This window comes from Arachis hypogaea, chromosome 4 (genome assembly GCF_003086295.3).
Source record: "Arachis hypogaea cultivar Tifrunner chromosome 4, arahy.Tifrunner.gnm2.J5K5, whole genome shotgun sequence".
NCBI classification, from domain to species: Eukaryota; Viridiplantae; Streptophyta; class Magnoliopsida; order Fabales; family Fabaceae; genus Arachis; species Arachis hypogaea.
The window spans coordinates 75,756,784-75,774,304 of record NC_092039.1 but is presented as its reverse complement, the minus strand read 5'-3'; the positions used below and the strand labels follow the sequence as shown (position 1 = coordinate 75,774,304).

The window sequence follows — 17,521 nt, the reverse complement described above, 5'->3', positions numbered from 1 at the left end:
TTGGAAGATATTTTGAGTTGTTTTAGTATTTTTATGATTTTAGGTGAAATTCGGAGCAATTTGGCAGAGTCTGGAGCTAAAAACAGAAAGATGGCAGCACCACCCCAGGCGCTAAACGCCCAACTAGCGTTTAGCGCCAGCAAGGGACACAAGCATACACGACCTCACTCCCTTTAGGGTGTTAAACACCCTATGTGGTGTTTAACGCCGGCAGTGTTGACCGAATTCTGCCTCTTTTGGCATCTCAAGTGGATTTAGCATTTATTAGTTATATTTTATTTTCTTTTTGAAATTATTATTTACAAACAATATCTTTTGAGTCTTAGTATATATTATTTTATTTTATTTTCGAGTCAAATTAGGTTAGTATAAAAGGAATAAGATCCACCCTTTTTGAGAGACACATCTTCTATCTTCCACACGCACAGTTTTCGGAACCCTAGTTTTCTCTGTACGTCATGAGAAACTAAACCTCTCGGTTAAGGTTAGGAGCTCTGTTTATTTCTTTGGATTAAGACTACTGCTTTTTATTTTAATTAATGTATTGATTCAATCTCAAAAATTGTTTTCATTCTTAATCTTATGAATTTGGGTGGAACGACAGTATGACCCTTATTCTACATGTGTTCTTGTGATTCTCAACAAAGTTATCTCGCTTGAGCAACAAATTGAAAACAAATTCCTCCTAAATTTCTAATTACATGAACTAATTGGGATATGTGACATATAATCCTGTTAGCTTTGGGTAATTAGGGTTTTTGTGTCTATGAACTAGTTTTGAACTTAACTCTCTAATCAAAATTAAGTGACCATGATGGTGGCGGTTAATGAAGATAAGAGGAGACTAAATTACTAAGACATTAGGGTTTAGTCATTTACAGTTTGCCATGGAATGAGTCATGCATTGTTAAAATAGTTGGTAATAACTTTTAATCCGAAAAAGTAAATATCCCCGAAGCCTTAACTGTTTTCTCTCACTGTTTTTACACCAAACCTTTTAATTGCTTTCTTTACTCTCCTATTTACTGTTTCATGTATTTTCAACCATCAAAACCCTTTTGTTTGCCTAACTAAGCCAATTGGATAGCCATTGTTGCTCAGTCCAACAATTCTTGTGGGATCAACCTTTACTCACCTGAGGTATTACTTGGATAACCCGGTACACTTGCCGGTTAAGTTATGGATATTCAAAATTTTGCACCAAGTTTTTGGCGCCGTTGCCTGAGATTATTTGTGATTGACAACTACTAGTTGTCTAGTTTCTTAAATTAGATATTTTTCTTAGTTTAGTTTATTTTATTTTTTTCTTTTGATTTTTTATTTTTGTTCTATTTGTTTTCCTTTAATGTCTGATTTTAAGTTTGGTGTCCCTTTAGCATTTTTCTCTTTTTATTTTAAAAAATTTTAGTGTTTTTTTCTTTTTAGTTTTCTAAAATTTTTAGGTTATTTTCTCTTATTTTTAAAATTTTAGTTTAATTGCCTACTTTAAGTTATTTTATTCCTTATTTTTTTAGGATATCTCACTTGGAGCCCTCTATACTTTGACATAGGGACTCCCACTTTTCTTTGTCTCTCGTTTGTTTATGAGCAGAAACAGGGATAAATAACCCCTTCTTGAGTTTGATGCTGAACCTGAGAAGACCTTGAGGCAGAGTTTGCAACAAGTTAGAGCTTTAAGCCAGAGAGAACTTCAAGGAAACTTTTGAGGAGGAAGCTATGGACGCTAATGGTTGGAACCCGTATGCTAATGAGCATCCAAGGAGGACACTTGGCTCATATACTACACCCATTCTTGACTTATATGGGCGCAATATAGCTATACATTCTTATTCATACCGTGGGTCGAGCTAGGCGAGCCGGTTTGGATAAAGACAAAAATGACCGGCCTCTTATAAAGGTTGGTCGACACCGACCTCTCTCCAAAGAGCTTGGCCAAATCGCTATAAGGGCCCAGGAAGGCCCAAAGCAGAAGATCACATCGCACCTAAAGGCGGCTGGCCAAAGATAAGGGGACCCACCCACAAAAGATAAGATAAGATAACTAACTTATCTCCAAGGAAGGTCACTCCACACTACTATAAATACACTGGAGCACCCAGGTATAACTCATACTCTAATTTTACACAAAAACCTGCCTAAAGCCCGTGCTAACTTAAGCATCAGAGTCTCTTGCAGGTACTACCACCCTTCGGTGACCAAGGATCAGCAGCACATCAAGACCCAACAAGTCGGACGCAACAGCTCTGGTCACATCAGAAGACCTCATCCTAGATCGACCTTCAGTTTCAGATAACCCTCGAAACACTGCTATTGGTGAAAATAACTTTGAGCTTAAGCCTCAACTGATCGCTCTGGTACAACAGAATTGCAAATTCAACAGACTCCCGCAAGAGGATCCAAATTTATTCATCTCTAACTTTTTGTAGATATGTGACACGATGAAGATGAATAAAGTGAATACAGAGGTATATAAGCTCATGCTCTTCCCATTTGTTGTGAGGGATAGAGCAAAACAGTGGCTTGATTCTCAGCCCAAGGAGAGCCTGGACACGTGGGACAAGGTGGTCATTAGATTTTTGACAAAATTTTCTCCACCTCAGAAGCTGACTATGCTTAGGCTGGATGTCCAAACCTTTAAATAGAAAGATGGAGAGTCCCTTTATGAGGCTTGGGAGAGATACAAGCTGATGATCAGGAGGTGCCCTCCTGACATGTTTTTTGAATGGACCAGGTTGCAGATCTTTTATGATGGCCTCACTGAAATGGCCAAGATGTCACTGGACAACTCTGCAGGTGGTTCCTTGCACATGAATAAAACGCCTGAAGAGGCGAATGAGCTTATTGAGCTGGTTGCCAACAACCAGTATCTATACACTTCCGAGAGGAACCATGTGAACACTGGGAATACTCAGAAGAAACGAGTCATAAAGGTGGACACACTTGATGCTATTGTGGCTCAAAACAAGATTATGTCCCAGTAGATTAGTATGATCTCTCAGCACTTAACAGGGATGCAAGTCTCAATTGTCAACACTCAAGATGCATCCTCTGACATGAATAGAAGCTACAATCAAGGGGACGCTTATGGCTATGCTCAAACCACCACTGACCAAGTAAATTACATGGGTAAGTCTTCCAGAAATCCCAACAATGATCCATATTCAAATTCTTTCAATTAGTGATGGAGGAATCACCCTAACTTTGGGTGGAAAGAATAGCCGCAGAAGCCCCAACAAAGCTTTAACAATAACCAGGGTGACTCCAATTAGAATAGGTTTAACAACTGGCAGTTCCACCCCTCTTAGCAGTAATAAGAGCCGTCTCAGAACCGAGACACTACTGACTTAGCCACACTAGTTGCTGAACTTTCTAAGACTATTCATAGCTTTATGCAAGAGACAAGAGCTTCAATTCGGAAATTAGAAGTACAAGTGGATCAGTTAAGTAAGAAGATACCTGAGAGACCTCCTAACACTCTTCCTGATAACATAGAGGTAAATCCAAGAGAAGAGTGCATGGCCCTCACCATGGCTAAAGAAACCGAGCCTAAGGAGGTGCATGCTGCTGAGGAATTAAAGAAACAAAAGGCTGAAGAAGAGGCTATAAGCACATTGTTACACACCCCATTGGTGGCACAGGAGCCTGAAGTACCACACCCTCAGAAGGTTCAAGAGGAGACCAAGGATGAGCAGTTCACTCAATTCTTAGAAATCTTTAAAATGTTACACATCAATATTCCTTTTGTTCAGGTATTAGAGAAGATGCCTCCCTATATGGCCTTCATGAAAAGCTTACTCTCTGAGAAGAAGGTCTTGAAAGGGAGATGAAACTGTGGTCTTGACCAAGGAGTAAAATGCACTGATTCAAAGGAAGCTACTCAAGAAGATGCCAGACCCTGGAAGCTTCCTGATTCCCTGTACGATTGGGAATATTACTTTTGAGAAAGCATTGTGTGACCTTGGTTTAAGCATAAAAATCTGATGCCTCTGTTCGTCATGAAGAAGCTGGGAATCCAAGAAGCACATACAACAAGGATAACCCTGCAAATGGCTAACAAGTCGAGGCAAGCATATGGGCTAGTGGAGAACGTACTCATCAAGGTTGGAGAGCTATTCCTCCCGGTAGATTTTGTGATATTTGACATGGGAAAGTATACAAATGACTCCATCATCCTAGAAAGCCATTCCTAGCCACCAGAAGAGCCCTCATTAATTTTGAGAGAGGTGAATTGGTGCTGAGGTTACATAAGGATTGGATGGTTTTCAAGGTTTTCAAACCTCTACCACTCTCTGACAAAAGAGGTACCTGCATATAGAGCTTAATGATTAAGCCTTCTCACTTGGTGGAAAGCCATACAGTTTTCCCTGACATCAAACCTAAGTTTGGTGTTGGGCATTGACCACCCACCAAAGATGGAGGAGGTCCCAAGAAGAATGTACTTAAGGGCTGAAGGAACAAGAAGATTTCTACTGAGGACTTCTCACATGGCATGAAGGTGGTGTTCACTAGAAGTCCAGTCGTACCATTTACTGTGAACAAAATCCTGTCTCTAGAACATGTTGAGCTAATTCATGAGAGCACAGGAAAGAAGTTCACAATGAGGGTTGAAGATCTGAGCCCCTATGATCCTCCTCCTTAGAGGAGCTGACCATCAAGCTAGTGATGGTAAATAAGCGCTTGTTGGGAGGCAACCTAACCATAAGTATCCCTTAGTTTATTTCAGCTTTATTTTAGTTTAATTTCATTTTAATTTGTATTAATTTTTAGATTTTTTCTAGGGTTTCTAATGTTTGTGATCATGTACAGCACTTAGAACAGGGATAGGAAGACTTAGACAGAAGAACAAAATGCCCTGAAGAAAACAAGCTGGGGGCACTAAATGCAAGGGAGGGTGTTTAGTGCCAGAGAGGGAGCAATGATGGGCGTTTAATGCCCATTTTGGGTGTTTTCACATGTTTTAGCCCTCCCCTTGGGGCGCTAAATGCCAGCCCTAGAGTTTAGTGCCAGGGGTGCTCATTGATGCGTGAGCATCTTATACCCTCTTTCTAGTCATTTTTATATTGTTTTTTATTTCATTTTATTTATGTTTGCTTGATTTTAGTGCAAAAATCACCTTTGGATGCTACTTTGAGTTTTTTGTGTGTTTTTATGGTTTTAGGTGAAATTCGAAGCAGTTTGGAGGAGCCTGGAGCAAAAGAAGAAAATGCTGCCAGCACCCTCCTGGGCGCTGAACACCCACTCGGCATTTTACGCCAGCAGGGGAGCAGGGCAGCAATGTTACTATCCCTCTCTAGCGTCTTACATCCAAATTTTGAAGTCAAACACCAGTAGCAGACCGAATCACACTCAGTTGGGCCTCCAAGTGGGTTTAGCATTTCTTAGTTTATTTTTTATTTTCTTTTTGTAATTTTTATATACAAAATAATATCTTTTAGGTCTAGTATTTATTATTAGGTTAGTATTTAAAGGAAAAGATCACTTATGTTTAGGATCTTCTTCTGGCCACACTTTTCAGAACTCTATTTTCTCTGTCAGTTATGAGCAACTAAACCTCCTGATTAAAGTTAGGAGCTCTGTTTATTTCTATTGATTAAGATTATTATTCTTATATTTTAATATATGTTTGATTCAATTCTAAGGTGTTGTTTCGTTCTTAATCCTATAAACTAGGTAGAACATGAGTGTGGCCCTTTTCTACATGAGTTCTTGTGATTTTCGAGAGAGTTATCTCGCTTGAATTACAGCTTGAAAATACTCCTTCTAGATGGCTAATCACAGAACCTGATAGGGATAAGTAACATCTATTTAGCCGGGATTGGGGTGATTAGGGTCTTTGTGGTATAAACTGGATTTCTGAACTTCACCCTCTGATCTGAGTCAAGTGACCTTGAGAGTGGCGGTTGATAAAGGTTAGGGGAGATTAAATCGCTAAGAGATTAGGGTTTAATCACTAGTGGTTTGCTGTAGAATGAATCATTCATTGTTAAAATAGTTAGTAAGAAGTTTTAATCCGTAAAAGATAAACATCTCCGAGACCTTAACTATTTTCTCATACTATTTTTACACCAAACTCTTATTGCTTTCTTTATTGTCTCATTTTATTCATTTTCAGCAACAACTCTTTTTGCTGTTCGCCTGACTAAGTCCAATAAGACAACCATTGATTGCTCAGTTTGACAATCCTCGTGAGATCGACCCTCATTCATCTGAGGTATTACTTGGATGACCCGGTGCACTTGCCAGTTAAGTTGTGTGAGTTCTAATTTGGCACACCAAGTTTTTGGCGCCATTGTCGGGGATTGTTTGTGATTGACAACTATCAGTTGTCTTGTTGCTTAGATTAGGTATTTTTCTTCGTTTGTTAATCCACTTTTTCTATTAAATTTTCAATTTTTTCTTTTGTTTTTTTAAATTTTTTATTTTTATCTTATTTGTCTTTCCCTTTGATTTCGAATTTTGTTTTATTTATTTATTTTCCTTTAACATTAGATTTTACGTTTGGTGTCCCTTTAGTGTTTTTCCTTTCTTTTTAAATTTCAAAAACTTTTTAATCTTTTTCTTTTTAATTTTCGAAAACTTTTAGGTTAAATTTTGCATTCTAACTTTCAAATTCTTTTGACAATTGTTTACCATGTTTTATTTTATTTTTTTAGCATAGGATATCTCACTGGGAGTTCTCTATACTCTGACATAGAGACTCTCACTTTTTCTTTGTTTCTTATTGTTTATGAGCAGAAACAGGGACAAAGAACCCCTTCTCGAGTTTCACTCTAAACCTAAATGAACCTTGAGGCAGCGTTTGCAACAAGCTAAAGCTTACAAGGCCGGAGAGAATCTCAAGGAAACTTTTGAGAAGGAAGTTGAAGAAACTACTACGGCAGCTAATGGAGGGAATCCGAACGCTGAAGAGCAAGCAAGGAAGGTGCTTGGCTCATACAATGCACCCACGCCTAACTTCTATGGGTCAGTATATCTATACCCGCCATTGGTGCCAATAATTTTGAGCTTAAGCTTCAATTGGTCTCTCTGGTACAACAGAATTATAAGTATCATGGACTCCCACAGGAGGACCCCAACAAATTCATATCTGACTTCCTGCAGATCTGTGACATTATTAAGACAAATGGAGTGAAGCCTGAGGTTTACAAGCTCATGCTCTTTCCTTTTGCTGTAAGAGACAGAGTAAAGCAGTGGCTTGATTCTCAACACAAGGAGAGCTTGGACACGTGGGACAAAGTAGTCATTGGATTTCTGACTAAGTTTTTTCCACCCCAGAAGATGAGTAAGCTTAGAGTGGATGTCCACACCTTCAGACATAAAGATGGAGAGTCCCTCTATGAGGCTTGGGAGAGATAAAAGTAGATGATCAGGAGATGCCCTCCTAACACAGTTTCAGATTGGACCAGGTTGTAGATCTTTTATGATAACCACTCTGAGATGGCTAGGATGTCATTGGATCACTCTACAGGTGGTTCTTTACACACAAAGAAGACATCTGAAGAGGCAGATGAGCTTATTGAGATGGTTGCCAACAACTAGTACCTGTACACCTCTGAGAGAAACCTTATGAACATTGGGACTACTTGATGATAGGATTTTAAAAGAAATCGCTTCGTTGCAAGTATAGTTCTAAACCAACAAATAACCTTAAATCAAAGCTTGGTTTTGTTTGTCAAGAGTGCAAACCAATAAAAATACCAGGAGTATTAGATCTCAGGTCATCTCTAAAAGGAATTGCAGTGAGGTATGCGAATTATTGGTTATGAGGTTCCAATGGGTGGTTTGCAATAAGAAGACTATGATCTAAATGACAAGAAAATTAAAGCAGACAATAAAGTAAATCAACAACTAAAGATAACAATTACTAAAAAGTGGCTAGTCCTATTTTGTCATCTCCAACATCGAAAGAAAGTCAAATAAGTCTAGTTAATCCCAATCCATAATTAATGTTAATGGATACAAGACTAACTAATCACTCTAGATCACCAATCTAAATTGAGTATTAATGACTCAAGATTGCCCAATTTCTCTTTCCAAGCCAAGAATGCTCAAAATCTACTCTAAAGCCCAACCAAGTATTTTGTCATAAAAGAAAAGCATGGTAAATATCAAGAAATAGTAAATTCTACAACTACCCAATACAAGAAAATAACAATGATGACTCAAGCAAGCAAGAAAAGAACATAAAACATCAAATTGCATTAAATGAAATTAAAAGTAACAAGAGTTCATAAACATAAAAGTGGCTCAAAAGAGAAATTCATAAGAGAAACTAAGAAGATTGAAGCAAATCAACAAGGAAAAATAAAGGAAAATAAATCAAAATAAGTAATTAAACCTAAATCTAAAAGAAAACTAAACTAAGAACCTTACTTTCTAGAGAAAGGAGGGAGCTTCTCTCTCTAAAACTAACCTAAGGCATGTTTGCTACACTATCTAATTGCTCCCTCCTTGTTCCTTCTTGAGTTTGGCCTCAAATACTTCAAAATTGAGTTGGATTTGGGCCTCTATCAGCTCAGAAATCGCCCCTAGCGTGTTACCTTTAATGAGGTCATGTGACGCTTGTCACGCGTACGCATGGGTCACGCGTACGCGTCACTTGGTAACTTTCCTTATCATGCGTACGCGTCACCTTGACGAGTTTCTTCTTCATGTGTACGCGTCGCCTTGAATCTTCTATATCCTTATTTTTCATGAATTCTCCATCTTGCATGCTTTCCTCTTCACTTTCTTGATCCATTCCTTGCCCTTTTAATCCTGAAATCACTAACAAACATATCAAGGCATCAAGTGGAATCAAAAGTGAATTAAAATTGACTAATTAAAGGCCTAAAAAGCATGTTTTTAACCATTAAGCACAATTAGGAGAAATTCATGAAGCCATGCTATTTTAGTAAATAAATGTGGGATAAGTTGATAAAATTCCCTAAATTCAACTCAAGATAAACCACAAAATTGGGGTTTATCAAACCTCCCCACACTTAAACTAAGCATGTCCTCATGCTAAACTAAGAAAGACAAGAAAGGGGTGATAACATTTATTCAATGCAACTATCTAAATGTTTATGTAAGCTACCTACATACATCTAGCTATTCTAATATATATATATATATATATATATATATATATATATATATATATAAGCATATATGTGGTCAATGTGAGTTAAATCTCCAAGAAATCGTGTATGCACGATCAAGGTTCAAAATAGTCATACCAAAACCAAATTCACAATTGAATTGAGTCATTCAAAAGAGTTCATAAACTTTCAAGATAAGCAATGATCAAAGATGGAAATATGGAATAGAGCAATTGAACCCTCACCGGATATGTATATGCACTCTAGTCGCTCAAGTGCTTAGGGTTAAGCCGCTCAAATCTCCTCTAATCATGCTTTCTAGAGTTTTTTCTTCATCTAACCAATAAACAAATATTTAGTGTACATATGCAAAAATCATAAGGGCTTTTGAAGGTTGTAATGGGTCTAAGGTGTATGGCCAAGTGAGCTATCATTTGAATCTTTGACTAACCTAAGTTCTCACCTAACACATACACACACTCTATACACTTCTAAAATCAAGCCTAGCCACCTAAGATCACTTTTACATGTATACATATACTCATGTATCAATTCTAATTTCATCACATATGCATTGATCTTCTTATTGAACTTCACATTGGGGTAATTTTGTCTCCTATTCATTATTTCTTTTTCTTTTCTTTTCTTTCTTTTTATTTTTCTCTTTTCTATCTTTTTTTTCATCATTTTTTTGTTTTTTTTCAAATTAAATATATACACAAGCATCAATGCATATGGTTTCTATACTTTCACATGATTATACACCCAAATTCTCAATATTTGTCAATAAAAACAAAACACATTCTCATCAACCAAAGTTCCCACATTTTCCTCACTTAATTAACATACACACTCACTATCTTAAGCTAACCAAAAATTTAAATAGGACAATTATTTGTTTTTCCACTAAAGGCTAGTGATATGGTAATATAAGGAACAAAAGCGAATTAAACAGGCTCAAAGTGTCAAATAAAGGCCAATAAAATGGTAGGTTATTTGGGATAAGTGAGCTATAATAAAATGATGGCCTCAATCACATAATTATATGAATATACACTAAATAATGGATATATAGAATGGAACAAACCAAAGATTGCAATCATAGAGAAGAAAACACACAAGAATCAAAATCAAGGTTAAATGATGTAACCATATAATTAGGCTAAAAAACTCACAGGTTGTGTGTTCTTAGCTCAAAAACTATATTCCAAACTATATATATACATCATGCAAATTTCAAAAAGTTTTAACTCAAATCAATCTGAATCTTAATGCCCTTTTTAAGAAAAAAATAATTTCTTGAAAATTTCATCAAATTGACCAACATTTATTATATATACCCTAAATGATATGGTGTGATTGTGAAAAGTTAAAAAATCCTTAGTTTATTTGCCATTTTTAACCAAATCAACTTCTCATATGCAACGGAATAAAGTAAGCTCAATTATGCACATTTTTTCTAATCACAACTAATAAACTAAAATAACTATATATATACTATCAAACTAAAAAGTGCTGATCAAACTTAAAAATCTAAGGTATATACAAACAAAAGTGCAAAATGCGATAAACTAAAAAGTATTCAAAACAACCAATATGTACAAAAATCCAAAAGTGCAATAAAGTATGAATGCAAGGATTGAAAATAAAACAAAATAAAAGTAGGACTGCATGGAATGGAATGGTTCACCCAATATAACTTTGCCGACGAAGGCGACCTCCCCACACTTAAATGTTAGCATCGTCCTCGTTACTCAATCAAGCCGGGTGAGAAGGATCATCGCCAACTACTCCACTGTCAGCTGCAGATGTTTGAGTCCCCTCATGCTGGGCATCCTCTTGCTGGGCTCCTCCTCATCAGAGTGCTCTGAAGGGGTGTCATGCTCAGAGGGGATGTCGGTGCACCCAGAAGCCACAATCAGCCTCAAATGTGATGCGACGCTCTAACTGCTGATAGCGTCACTTGTTGCAACGCTCCATCTGATCTATTCACTCGAAGAGGTGCTGCACAAGGTAGTAAGTCAGATGTGGTGTGGATGACGGTGCTGCTGGTATGGCGGGTGCTGAAGGTGATGCTGAGGATGTGGCTGCCTCTGTGGGAGTAGTAGTGGGTGCTCTGTGGCCTAGAGGTCCAAACCGGTTGCAGTGCAGAATAACCTTCTTGCGGTCAGCAATCGATGGTCTATCATCCTGAGGCTCCCAGGTTTCCTCAGCTTGACTAGCCATCTGAGTAATCAAACATGGGAATGCCAAGGTGCCTCTGATATGTACCCTGGACATATACTTCCTAATGATTCTTGGAAGGTATAGGTCCTTTCCTTCCAAAACACACCAAATAAGAAGAACCATATCTGCTGGCACCTCTCACTCGTGAGTGCTAGGCATGACGTAGTTGCTCAGTATCTGTTGCCACAACCTAGCCTCATCATTGAGATAATCCACCTTGATGTCCCGTGGAGTCAGCTTCGAGTTTCTAATTTCCCACAGAATGTCGGGATGGACAGCTATAGTACGACGAATGGTATCCCAATCAAAGTCCATAAATCTAATAGCCTCCTCAGCCTTTTGAAACCCATCTTTATCATCTGTTTTCGGCCGAAAATGGAGGATCACTTCTATTGCTTCCTCTATGACTAGAATCTGTTTGCCCTGAAGCTGAACTGCATGAAGGGTCATCCAATAATAGTTGGAATAAAACTCTTAGACCTATGATGAGTTCACTTCTACTAGCTCTCTATCCAGAAATATCCAACCTCGCTGTTCAATTTGCCGTTCAGTGTACTTTCTCATCTCGATTGGTATTCTGAGCTTTTTCTCCATGTAGAGTTTCTAATTCTCCCGAAAGTATGGAAACTTGAGTTCACAGTAGAGGTTGGCAAATTTAACTGAGTTAAAAGCAGGCATAGTCTGATCATCATTTTCCTTCTCAGTAAATTGCTTCTCACACCAAAATTCATCCGATATTGCAACGGACGACTGTGTTCTTTTTCTTTTATTGGAGCTGGCCTTAGCCTTGCCTTTCCTTTTTCTATCATACATCCTGAAAAATAGAATTCATAGGATACAGAATATCAAATGAAAGCAGAGGAACAGAGAGGCAATCAATAAATAAATAATACAAACAGAAAATAAGAAATAGAGGAGTTAACGCTAAAACATGAATTGAGTCAATAAAATTACAATTAACTTGAAATGGAATATAAGTGGAATTCAAAATCAGTCAGAATTTACATTTCAAGTATTACGTACAAAGGAATTCAACTTGCTTGTGCTTTAAGAAACAACATTGCTATGCCTCAAAAGAATAATCAAAGAGTCAGTTTAAAAAAAAGAAAATTAAAAAAAAGGCGAAAAAAAGTTAGTTAAAAGTTAAAAAGTTAGAAAAAAGGTAGTTAAATGTTAATAGCATAGCAAATATTGTTCTCAACCAAGATAGTGTCCAAAAATTTTAAAGGACAAGCAAACTCACGTACATATAAGGCAAAGCAAGCCATTGATGATAAAATATGTAACGCAACATAAGCACAAAAGAGAAATGCAAGTCATCATCAATGTGTTTGATCACTTAAGTGCAAAAATTGGTGTGGAAGAATTAAACATATACTTATGTAACCCAAAGTGATTTGAAACTAAGAGTTTATTGAAAACGGTTACAAAAGTAAGAATGCACCAATATTACAACTTGAAAGAACCTCAATCAAAAGGGAGCAAGATTAGGCCAATTTGAAAATTTAGGAGAACAACTTCAATGGTTAAAGAAAAAGAGAGGTGAAATAGTACCATGAAGAAGAAAAGGTATTGACCTAACTTGAAAAATTAAAAACAGAAGAGGTTCAAAATCACTTGGTCAATCAAGGTTCTATTTGACACAGAAATCTGTCAAATAGTTCCTTAATGTCGCCAATGATGTAATACAACATACGGGAATCAGAAGAACGGGAATGCTAGCTGATCAAATTATGAATTGGAGTTGGTAATAACCAATTGAAACCAAGGCCAACTTCAATTCACAAAATGGAATTTAATAGCACAAAAATTTTACAACATTTGCTAGCATCCCGACAGTAAATTGAGCATTTCCAAAATGTAATCAACCAGCAAACTCAAATCATATGAGCATAAGATCAATTTAAACAAGAACAAAACATTATAAGCTCATATGATTCTATCATTAACAAGCAAGGACAACACCTAATAGCATCAGACACAATATACATAATGAAACAACAATAAACAACATCAACCAAAACAACTCAGCAACATGTCAACAAAAAAATAGAAGTATTACAAACAGCAGAATCAATCAAGCAAACCTATTTCCACTATCCAGTCAGATTCGCTAACCACCTAATAACTAAGCATGCAACACCTACTAACTAATTAACAAAAATTAAATAAAGCTAACCAATCTTAACCTAACAGAATAATAACAGAACTCAAAAAGGGAAGTAGGGGAAACATGGGAAAGGCAGAAATAGAAATAGAAGCTGGACAGGGAGATAGAAGGAGTGGAATGCAACACAAGGCCGGCCCAGAGGCGGCGTTGCCAGCGGTTGTTGAAGTAGAAACAGAACCGAAAGCTAAAACAAGGGCTCAGAAATGCCGAAACTCAGAAACAGGGAAAGGAAGTGAATGTAGAAGCAAAAAAGAAGAGGAGTGGTTGTGGTTGGAGGGTGGAGGTCACCGGCGGCAATGGGTGGCCACGGCAGTGCTTGGTGGCTTGAGAGAGGAACGGGCAGAGAGAAGAGAGAGAAAAGGAAGAAAAGATAGAAGAGAAATTAGAAGACATAGGGGTGGCCGGCGGTTCGGGGTCACCGGAGCGGTGGTGTTTGGTGTCGCTAGCAGGTTTATGCGGGTGGTTATGGAGGTAGGAGCAGAATAGTGAAGACAGAGAGATGTTGGAGGGAGAAGGGGGTTCACGCGAATGAGCTAGGGCTCCTTGCGTCAGGGGGTTATCACATTTAAACCCACACGTAGGCGTGGGAGAAGGAAAAAAGGGTATGATGCGTACGCATCGTTGTCGCGCACGCATGATGGGAGAGAAAGGAAGATGACGCCTACGCATGGATCACGCGTACGTGTCGGGCTAAACGCATAGTTTTGGCACACTTGTCGCACAACTCTCTATTTTTAGTACTGCAGCAGCAGCACAGCGTTTGCACAGTTCTCGCGTGGGGCTTTTTGGAGGTCACGTGTATGCGTGGGTGAGGTGTACACGTGATGGGCCCTTTTTTTTTGAAATACAAAAACAGAATTTAAAAATTCTCCTTACACTATATACAACTCCAAACCAACCAAAATTTAAATCTAAAAGAAATCTTTAAGTTTTTGCAAATTTTTTCAAATACTATACTAAGCAACTCAAACAAAACTTGTAATTCAAACAAAATGTAATTCAATACCACTAACCTACAACCTAAGGTATCAATTTAATCAGAGAAACTAGCAACCAAAGCAATATATACAAGAGTGTAAAAAGAAAGAAAACTACCTAACAATGGCAACTCAATTCATTCATTGATTATATCTACAAGAGAAATGGAAAAAGTTTACCATGGTGGGGTGTCTCCCACCTAGCTCTTTTATTTATTGTCCTTAACTTGGACCATTGATGGGGTCTTGCTATGGTGGCTTATGCTTGAATTCTTCTTTGAATCTCCACCAATACTTGCATATCCAATGTCCATCGGGATCCCAAATTAGGCGCATAAAGCCTTCAAGCAAATTTAAACAAGTGACAAAGCCCCAAAGTTGTTGATTGTTGAAGTGGATTCCGGGGTCCCAAATCTTATTTTTGCAACTGTCTTTTTGTTGACTACTGGTGCACGAAATTGTAAATCACAATTTCTTCACAACTTCGCACAACTAACGAGCAAGTGCATTGGGTCATCCAAGTAATACCTTACGTGAGTAAGGGTCGATCCCACGGAGATTGTTGGCTTGAAGCAAGCTATGGTTATCTTGTAACTCTTAGTTAGGATATCAATTATAATTATCAGTTGACTTGCAAATGAACAAGAGAGCATGAAATAAATACTTGTTATGCAGTAATGGAGAATCTGTTGGAGTTTTGGAGATGCTTTATCTTCTGAATCTCTGCTTTCCTACTGTCATCTTCTTCATGCACGCAAGGCTCTTCCATGGCAAGCTGTATGTTGGTGGATCACCGTTGTTAATGGCTACCATCTGTCTTCTCAGTGAAAAAGGTCTATGTACATGGCTAATCATCTGTCGGTTCTCACTTGTGTTGGAATAAGATCCAATGATCCTTTTGCATCTGTCACACGCCCAACACTTATGAGTTTGAAGCTCATCACAGTCATCCCTTCCCAGATCCTACTCGGAATACCACTGACAAGATTTAGACTTTCCAGATCTCAAGGATGCTGCCCATGGATTCTAGCTTATACTACGAAGACTCTAGTCTCACGGATCTGAATGCTCTGTTGTCAAGAGAGGCAATCAGACTTGTGAGTCAGGAACCCAAGAGATACTTATTCAATCTAAGGTAGAACGAAAGTGGTTGTCAGGCACGCGTTCATAGGTTAAGAATGGTGATAAGTGTCACGGATCATCACATTCATCATGGTTAAGTACGAATAAATATCTTTGATAGAAACAAACGTGTTTGAATGGAAAACAGAAGTAATTCCATTAATTCATCGAGATACAACAGAGCTCCTCACCCCCAACAATTGGGTTTAGAGACTCATGCCGTCAGAAATACAAAGTTCAGATCTAAAATGTCATGAGGTACAAAATAAATCTCTAAAAGTTGTTTAAATACTAAACTAGTAACCTAGGTTTACAGAAAATGAGTAAATTGAGATAGATAGTGCAGAAATTCACTTCTGGGGCCCACTTGGTGTATGCTGGGGCTGAGCTTTGAGCTTTACACGTGCATAGGCTGTTTCTGGAGTTAAACACCAGAATGGAACATGGAATTGGCGTCAAACGCCGGTTTACGTCGTTTATCTTCGAGCAAAGTATGGACTATTATATATTGCTGGAAAGACCTAGATGTCGACTTTCCAACGCTATTGAGAGCGCGCCAATTGGACTCCTGTAGCTCCAAAAAATTCATTTTGAGTGCAGGGAGGTCAGAATCCAACAACATCAGTAGTCCTTTTTTCAACCTGAATAAGATTTTTTCTCAGATCCTTCAATTTCTGCCAGAAAATGCCTGAAATCACAGAAAACACACAAACTCATAGTAAAATCCAGAAATATAAATTTTGTCTAAAACTAATAAAAATATACTAAAAACTAACTAAAATATACTAAAAACTACATGAAATTATCCCAAAAAGCATATAAAATATCCGCTCATCACAACATCAAACCTAAACTGTTGCTTGTCCCTAATCGACTAGATAAATAAAATAGGATAAAAAGAAATCAAGAAGCAATAATATCTCAGAGTTTTAAGTGAAACTCAGATTCTAATTAGATGAGCGGGACTAGTAGCTTTTTGCTTCCGAACAGTTTTGGCATCTCACTTTATCCTTTGAAATTCATATTGATTGGCATCCATAGGAACTCAGAATTCAGATAATGTTATTGGTTCTCCTATTTCAGTGTGTTGATTCTTGAACACAGTTACTTATGAGTCTTGGTTGTGACCCTAAGCATTTTGTTTTCCAGTATTACCACCAGATACATAAATGCCATAGACACATAACTGGGTAAACCTTTTCAGATTGTGACTCAGTGATGAGCGGATAATTTGTACGCTTTTTGGCATTGTTTTTAGTATATTTTTATTAGTTTTTAGTTAAAAATCACTTTTCTGGACTTTACTATGAGTTTTGTGTATTTTTCTGTGATTTCAGGTATTTTCTGGCTGAAATCGAGGGACCTGAGCAAAAATCTGATTCAGAGACTAAAAAGGACTGCAGATGCTGTTGGATTCTGACCTCCCTGCACTCGAAGTGGATTTTCTGGAGCTACAGAAGCCCAATTAGCGCGCTCTCAACGGCGTTGGAAATTAAACATCCTGGGCTTTCCAGCAATATATGATAGTCCATACTTTGCCCAAGATTTGATGGCCCAAACCGGTGTTCAAAGTCACCCTCAGAATTCCCAGCGTTAAACGCCGGAACTGGCACAAGGATGGGAGTTAAACACCCAAACTGGCATAAAAGCTGGCGTTTAACTCCAAGAAGAGTCTCTACACGAAAAAGCTTCAATGCTCAGCCCAAGCACACACCAAGTGGGCCCGGAAGTGGATTTTTATGTCATTTATTCATCTCTGTACACCCTAGGCTACTAGTTCTCTATATATAGGACCTTTTACTATTGTATTTTCATCTTGGTTCTTCTGGTTCCCTCTCTGGGGCCGAAGCCAATGATCACTTTTGTTTTTATGTATTTTCAACGGTGGAGTTTTTACACACCATAGATTAAGGTGTGGAGCTCTGCTGTACCTCGAGTATTAATGC

At 37.9% G+C, this 17,521-nt stretch overlaps 1 non-coding gene across 1 annotated transcript; it reads right to left on the bottom strand.

The window, feature by feature from the left end:
• Positions 1-7,284: 7,284 nt before the first annotated feature.
• On the bottom strand, positions 7,285-7,393 carry LOC112798776 (small nucleolar RNA R71). Its single transcript, XR_003200373.1, has one exon. It is a non-coding gene; the product is annotated as a small nucleolar RNA R71 (small nucleolar RNA).
• Between the last annotated feature and the right edge of the window lie 10,128 nt (positions 7,394-17,521).